The sequence below is a fragment of the Arachis duranensis genome, chromosome 7 (assembly GCF_000817695.3).
Source record: "Arachis duranensis cultivar V14167 chromosome 7, aradu.V14167.gnm2.J7QH, whole genome shotgun sequence".
Lineage (NCBI taxonomy): Eukaryota > Viridiplantae > Streptophyta > Magnoliopsida > Fabales > Fabaceae > Arachis > Arachis duranensis.
In genome coordinates this window covers 49,229,950-49,237,550 of record NC_029778.3, presented here as the reverse complement: position 1 = coordinate 49,237,550, position 7,601 = coordinate 49,229,950, and positions in this window count along the sequence as shown.

Genomic DNA, 7,601 nt, shown 5'->3' with positions numbered 1-7,601 from the left:
GTCCTTCAATTGAATGGGGACTACCTTGTGTTTAAGGCACACGGCTATCCTTCTGTAACAAGGGAGAGTAAGCATACAGAGATTCTCTCAGTACAGAGTCAAACAGAGCCCCCACAATCAAACTCTAAGTTTGGTGTTGGGAGGCCACAACCAAACTCTAAGTTTGGTGTTGAATCCCCACAACCAAACTCTAAGTTTGGTGTTGGGACTATACAACATTGACCTGATCACCTGTGAGGCTCCATGAGAGCCTACTGTCAAGCTATTGACATTAAAGAAGCGCTTATTGGGAGGCAACCCAATTTTTATTTATCTAATTTTATTTTATTTTATTGTTATTTTATGTTTTATTAGGTTCATGATCATGTGGAGTCACGAAAAAAATATTAAAATTAAAAACAGAATCAAAAATAGCAGAAGAAAAATCACACCCTGGAGGAAGGAGCCAATAAGGAGCATCTGGCTGGCGTTCAACACCAGAACAGAGCATGGATCTGGCATTGAATGCCAGAAACAAGCATGGAACTGGCGTTAAATGCCCAGAACATGCATCACTTCGGCGTTTAAATGCTAGAATTGCACGGAAAGGCGTTTTACATGCCTAATTGGTGCAGGGATATAAATCATTGACACCTCAGGATCTATGGATCCCACAGGATCATCTCAGGATCTGTGGACCCCACAGGATCCCCATCTACCTCACCCTCTCCCTCTCCATTCATGGTCATCCCTTCTGTTTTTCACTCACCACTCACATCCTTCCACTCTTCCCTATACACCCCACCTACCTTCAAAATTCAAAATCTCTTTCCCACCCAATCCCACCCATATAGCCGAATACTCACATCCCTCCATCTCCTTCATATCTTCTTCTTCTTCTATTCTTTCTTCTTTTGCTCGAAGGCGAGCAATATTTTAAGTTTGGTATGGTAAAAGCATAGCTTTTTGTTTTTCCATAACCATTGATTGCACCTAAGGCCAGAGAAACCTCAAAAAAGAAAAAAAAACGAAAAAAGAGAAAAGGGAAGACAAAATTTTTTTTCTACCTCTGAATCATGGGAGATGGAGAGATTCATCTCAAAGGGTCCATAACTCAGTAGAAGAGCATTTGACTGCACATCAAGAGAGCATGAGGAAGTCCGTTATCAAGAAATCCCTGAGATACCTCAGGGGATACATTTTCCTCCACACAACTATTGGGAGCAAATAAGGATAAGAGCACCAAAATCACTAGGGATCAAGCAACAGAGGCAAGGAAGAGACATAAAGGAGTTCAAAAAGCACCATTGGTCCTTCAAAAAGGCGCCACCCTCACTAAGGTGGACTCATTCCTTAACTTCCTTGTTCTTAATTCTCTGTTTTTCGATTTTTATGCTATATGTTTGTTTATGTTTTGTGTCTCTACTTCATGATCATTAGTATTTAGTAACTATGTCTTAAGGCTATGAATAATTCCATTAATCCTTCACCCCTCTTAAATGAAAAATGTTTTTAATTCAAAAGAACAAGGAGAACATGAGTTTCAAAAATTGTCCTTGAATTTAGTTTAATTATATTGATGTGGTGACAATACTTTTTGTTTTCTGAATGAATGCTTGAACAGTGCATAATTTTGATCTTGTTGTTTATGACTGTTAAAATTGTTGGCTCCTGAAAGAATGATGAACAAAGAGAATGTTATTGACAATCTGAAAAATCATGAAAATTGATTCTTGAAGCAAGAAAAAGCAGTGAAAAGCAAAAGCTTGCGAAAAAAAAGAAAAAAGAAAAGTGGCGAAAAAAATAGAAAGAAAAAGAAAAAGCAAGCAGAAAAAGTCAATAGTCCTTAAAACCAAAAGGCAAGGGTAAAAAGGATCCAAGGCTTTGAGCATCAATGGATAGGAGGGCCCAAGAAAATAAAATCCAGGCCTAAGCGGCTAAATCAAGCTGTCCCTAACCATGTGCTTGTGGCATGCAGGTCCAAGTGAAAAGCTTGAGACTGAGTGGTTAAAGTCGTGATCCAAGGCAAAAAGAGTGTGCTTAAGATCTCTGGACACCTCTAACTGGGGACTCTAGCAAAGCTGAGTCACAATCTGAAAAGGTTCACCCAGTCATGTGTCTGTGGCATTTATGTATCCGGTGGTAATACTGGAAAACAAAGTGCTTAGGGCCACGGCCAAGACTCATAAAAGTAGATGTGTTCAAGAATCAACACACTTAACTAGGAGAATCAATAACACTATCCAAAATTTTAAGTTCCTAGAGAAGCCAATCATTCTAAACTTCAAAGGAAAAAGTGAGATGGCAAAACTGTTCAGAAGCAAAAAGCTACAAGTCCCGCTCATCTAATTAGAATTAATATTCATTGATATTTTGGAATTTATATGACCAATCAACAAATATTTAATGTACCAATGCACACATTATGAGGTCTTTTCAAGGTTGTAATGGGGCCAAGGCAAAGGTGAGGATATATGTATGGCTAAGTGATCTATAAATTGAATCTTTGAGAAACCTGAGCTATCACCTAACATACATACATTCTATATAACTTCTAAAATCATACCTAGCTACCCATAATTCCCACTTTTGTATAATTCCCATACTCATATACCAAAACTTTTTATATTTCTATACTTTTATCACATGTGCATTGATCTTTATTAAAGCTTAACATTGGGGTAATTTTATTGGTTTTTTATGAGTAGGTTCCCAAATTTCCAATATTCAAATAAATTAGAAACATGATACATTCCCTTATTAACCCATGTTCCCACAGTTTCCCCACGCTTAGTTGATACATAATCTCTATCTTAAGCTAACTAAAGATTCAACTTGGGATTTTAAATTTGTTTTTTTTTTCTGCTTAAGGCTAGTGTTGTGGTTTATAGAATAAAAGGGAATTAAAGGCTCAAGGGGGCTAACAAGGGTGATGTAAAAGGTAGGCTAATTTTGGGATAAGTGACTAGAATCAAACAATGGCCTCAATCATATGCAAGCATGTAAATATATTAAATATTGAACATATAGAATGGAACAAAGCAAAGATTACAATTATAGAGAGGAAAACACACAAGAATAAAAATTTATGGTTAAATAATATAACCATGTAAATAAGCTCAAAATCTCACAGGTTGTGTGTTCTTTGGCTCAAAAATCATGTTCTAAATACAACTTCAAACAAATTTAACACAAAAATTTTCAATTTAAATTAGTGAAATTTTTCAAAATAGGATCTTAAGAAGAAACTTATTGTTTTAACCAAGCAGTAGCTAAATGCATAAAATCAAACAAACATGCAATTAAACATGCAAATGCAATAATGGACAAACAAAGAAAATAAAACAATGGTGTTGAAAAGAAAAAAATAGCTAACCCATGAAGATTGGTATCGACCTCCCCACACTTAAAGATTGCACCGTCCTCGGTGCATGCTAAGATATACAAGTGGACGGATTGCTTCAACTGGGGCTCTTTTTGTTCCTTTCCTTGCCAGTGATTTGGGAGTAGCTCTCTCTTTACCCTTCTTGGTGGCCATCCTGAAAAGGGAAAAAGAAAGTAACTCTTAGAGCTAAGGGTTAGAGCAAGGAAGAGAGCGGGAAAGGTGGTAATCAATGCACAATAAAGAAGAATGATGTTAACACACGCTCATGAGTACATGTGAAAAGTCATCAATGGAAAATAGCTAGTGCATATGATAACAAGTGAATGCAAGGTGTTTATTGGCATTCTGGCAAAGGCATGAGTAGCATAGATCAAGCATTCAATGTCCAAGTTAGATTACCAAGTCTTTCAAACTAACAACATGTTCGTAATAACAATTATATTTAATTAATAAAATATAAAAAGGGTTTTGTGAAAAGTAAGCATTTATAGTAGTGGATTAAAAGAAATCTTAAAAATAGTGCACAATGCCATACGGGCGTTTTCACAAACACATAGCATGCATGGTAAAGAAGCTATTTGAAAGTATTAAATTGAACATGCACGCAACCCTATAAAAGTAATATATAATTGTCAAATAATCCACAAAAATATAGAAAAAAAATAATGACCCAAATAAAATTCCAACACCAATGAAAATAATGCAATGAATGAAAGTATGCAATTAAGTAAAAGAAAATGAAAGATGAGAAGAATGAGAAGGGAAAGAAGGGAAGAAGAAGTAAGTAAGAAAGGAGGGAGAAAAAATTAGGATTGGGGAAGAAAAGATAAAATATTTTGGCATATTTAGTTAAGGTGTGCGACGCTGGCGACGCAGTCGCATGGGTGATGCGGCTGCGTGGTGCGCAATAAAGTCAGGCGATGCAGACGCGTGGGTCACGCGATCGCGTCACTTGATTTGTGCTAGTGGCGCGAGTGCAGCCTCGCATTCGCACAACTCTCTGTTGGAATTGCATTTTGCCAAAAATCTAGGTGACGCGGTCGCATGGGTGACGCGATCGCGTGGATGGTATTTTTGAAAGACGACGCGGCCGCGTGGGGCACGCGTTCGCGTGGGAGGGCTTGGGCTTCTAGCACGAGTCCAGCCCAATTCCAACACAACTTTCGGTCATGCACCTTTTTTACATCGATTTTCATGGCACGCGGCCGCGTGGGTGACGCGGTCGCATGGAAGGCCAAAGTTCCACATGACGCGGTCACGTGAGCGACGCGGTCGCGTGGGGTCAAATTATGCTAATGGCGCGCCTCCAGCCACGCTTTCGCGTGACTCTCTGTCCAACTTTCTTTTCTTCATAACTAATGCAGTATGCAGAATGCAATGCTTAATATGAATTCTATGCAAGTATGCATGATTCCAGGTTCAATCAAAACTCGAAAACAAACAAAACAAACTAAAATAAAAACTAAAAAAGGAACGATCATACCATGGTGGGTTGTCTCCCACCTAGCACTTTTAGTTAAAATCCTTAAGTTGGACATTTGAGGAGCTTTCTGTTATGGTGGCTTGTGCTTGAACTCATCCAGAAATCTCCACCAATGTTTGGAGTTCCAATAGCCTCCGGGGTCCCAAACTAGGCGCAGAAAGCCTTCAAGTAAGTTAAAGCAAGTGACAAGGCCCCAAGAGTATTGATTTCTAGATTGAATTCCGGGGTCCCAAATCTTGCTTTTGCACCCGTCCTCTTGTTGAGCAATATTGTTCAAGCCGGGTGGCAAACAGTCTGAATTCTCACTGAAGCAGCCAGACAACTTCCTAGACCCATTCAGTTGAGCTCTACACCGACCTTTGCATTTAAATGTTGAGCACACAACCATGTTGAACCTTGCAGGATAAATCTTATCACTGACCATCTTCTTCTTACTCTTAATGCCACAAAGAGCTCTAAGTTGACCATCCGTCTCCAGTAGCCCATATTCAAGTGGAATCAGAAAGCTAAGGGATACGAATTTTACCCACTTGAATGTTGTGAAGGATGATGGCAACTTAGGGGGAGGTGTTTCTAATGAACGTGCAAGCTCCACTTCCTTGTGCTCTTCTTCGACATCTTCCACCTCTTTGTAATCTTCAATATCAACCTCTTCCTTTTGGTGAATTTCTTCCAATTTAATCTCTTCTTCATTGTTCACCAAGGGCATGGGATGTTGTGTTTCATCTTCTTTAAACTCCATATCAAGTCCAATGGAAGAGGATTCAAATGTAGATAAGAATTCATCAATGATTGAATCTATCTCTTGATCGTCTCCTTCAAAGTCTTCAACTATGATATGCTTTGGAGGTTTTACACCCTCCTCAACATCAGCTTCAAACGTCTCTGAAGGGTGCTCTATAACTCGACTTTCCCATGGAGGTTCAGGATCTCCTAAGTCTTCAACCACTGCCTCCTCTTCTTCTTCAATAATTTCGGCTTCCTCCACTTGTTCCAATATCAAATCGTGCTACTCACTATCCACCGGAGTACCCAATTTCTCCTTCCTGCTACATTCTTCAGTAGATTTCCCACATGAAACCATGGGGGTTCTTTGAGTGTCCAAACATCGGAAAGGTCATCAATTTCTTTCTTGATCCAGGTATTTAAGTATGCAATCGTATTCGTCCTCGATGATTTTCTTTTCAACTATTTCTTCACCTTTAAGCACAAAATCCTCCTTGTTGTCTTCTTTCACTAGTTCTTAAACCGCGTTGTCAACTTCAAGGGTGTCTACTACCTTCACCTTTAGTGCCTCCTCTAGCTCCTTATGAAGTATGGATTCACGAAGATGATCCCTTCTCTCTCGTTCCATGTCAATAGTATCAGTGGGATCATGTAGCTCTTGGATTGATGGATGTTGGTGCTCTTCCATGGATGGTGGTGATGGGATGGGTGGATCATTATGTGGTTGAGATGGAAGTGCAGTGGAGCTTGAAGGTTGAATATTGGGTGTAGAGGGTTGGCCCAAGCGGGATATAAGTGCTTGAAAAGTAGAGGCGAGACTAGTGATAGAGGCAAGTTTGCTTTCCATAGAGGTTTGGGGTGGATAGGAGGGTTCATTTGTTGGGAGAGAAGGTTCATAACACGGAAGTGGTTCCTCTTGATAAGGATATGGATTTGGTAGCTACTAGGCGGTCCACCATATCTATCAGCTTGGTATGCATTGTAGGATGGTCTTTGTCTGTGATATCTAGGAGGGTGTTGTTGCCTAAAGGGTTGATCAGATCCTCTTGGCTCCGTCCATCTTTGATTGCTTAGACCTTGATGCATAGTCCTGTTATATCTTTCATTCCTTGCAACAAAATTAGAATCAAACTCAAAGCGAGAGGGGCGAGAATTCATAATAGCTATCAGAAATAAGAGGAAAGAGAAGAAACAAATAAACAAGTAAAAGAAATTTTTTTTATTTTTTTATTTTATTTTTTTAAATATTTACAATAACCAATAATAAGGCACACGTTTGCAATTCCCCGGCAACGGCACCATTTTGACGTTAGGATTTTTGCTAGTAAAGAATTTTATAAAAATAGTCGCGTTGTAGATATAGATTCTAAACCAACAGAAATCCCTTCGTGCAAACATTTTGGTTGTCACAAGTAACAAACCTCTTTAAAATTGATAACCGAGTATTTAAACCTCGGGTCGTCTTCTCAAGGAATTGCAGGGAGATATGTTCTTATTATTGGTTATGGAAATTGTAAATTGGGGTTTGAGAATGAAGAATCAATATGGCAAATAATTTAAATGGCAATTAAAATAAATAAATATTGTAAAGCAAACCCTTTGGCAAGGTATGAGAAATTGGAAGTCCAAACTTAGTTATTCTTATCAATAATAATGAAAGTTGAACCTTAATTCCACTTAGTTAACCTTTGCTAAAGCAAAGAAAAGTCAAGGGACTAATTATTTTGATCTTCGAATCCTATTTATTTCCTAAGAAAAGGTTGGGATTATTGAAGTTCAGTTCAATTAGCAAAGATAACAGTTATCAATTATGTTGAGCTAAGATAACTCCCGAGTTACTAATTTCTTATCCAAGAACAAAAGGAAAAGGAATTAAATCTACTGGAATAAAAATGTCTTCAGATTGGGAATAATCAATAATATAAATAAAAGAAAGCAATATTAACTGAAATACCTCAAATAACATTAATTTGAAAGAGTAATCTGTAACATAGAAGAATTCATAAACTAAATTGAGAAAACAAGTAA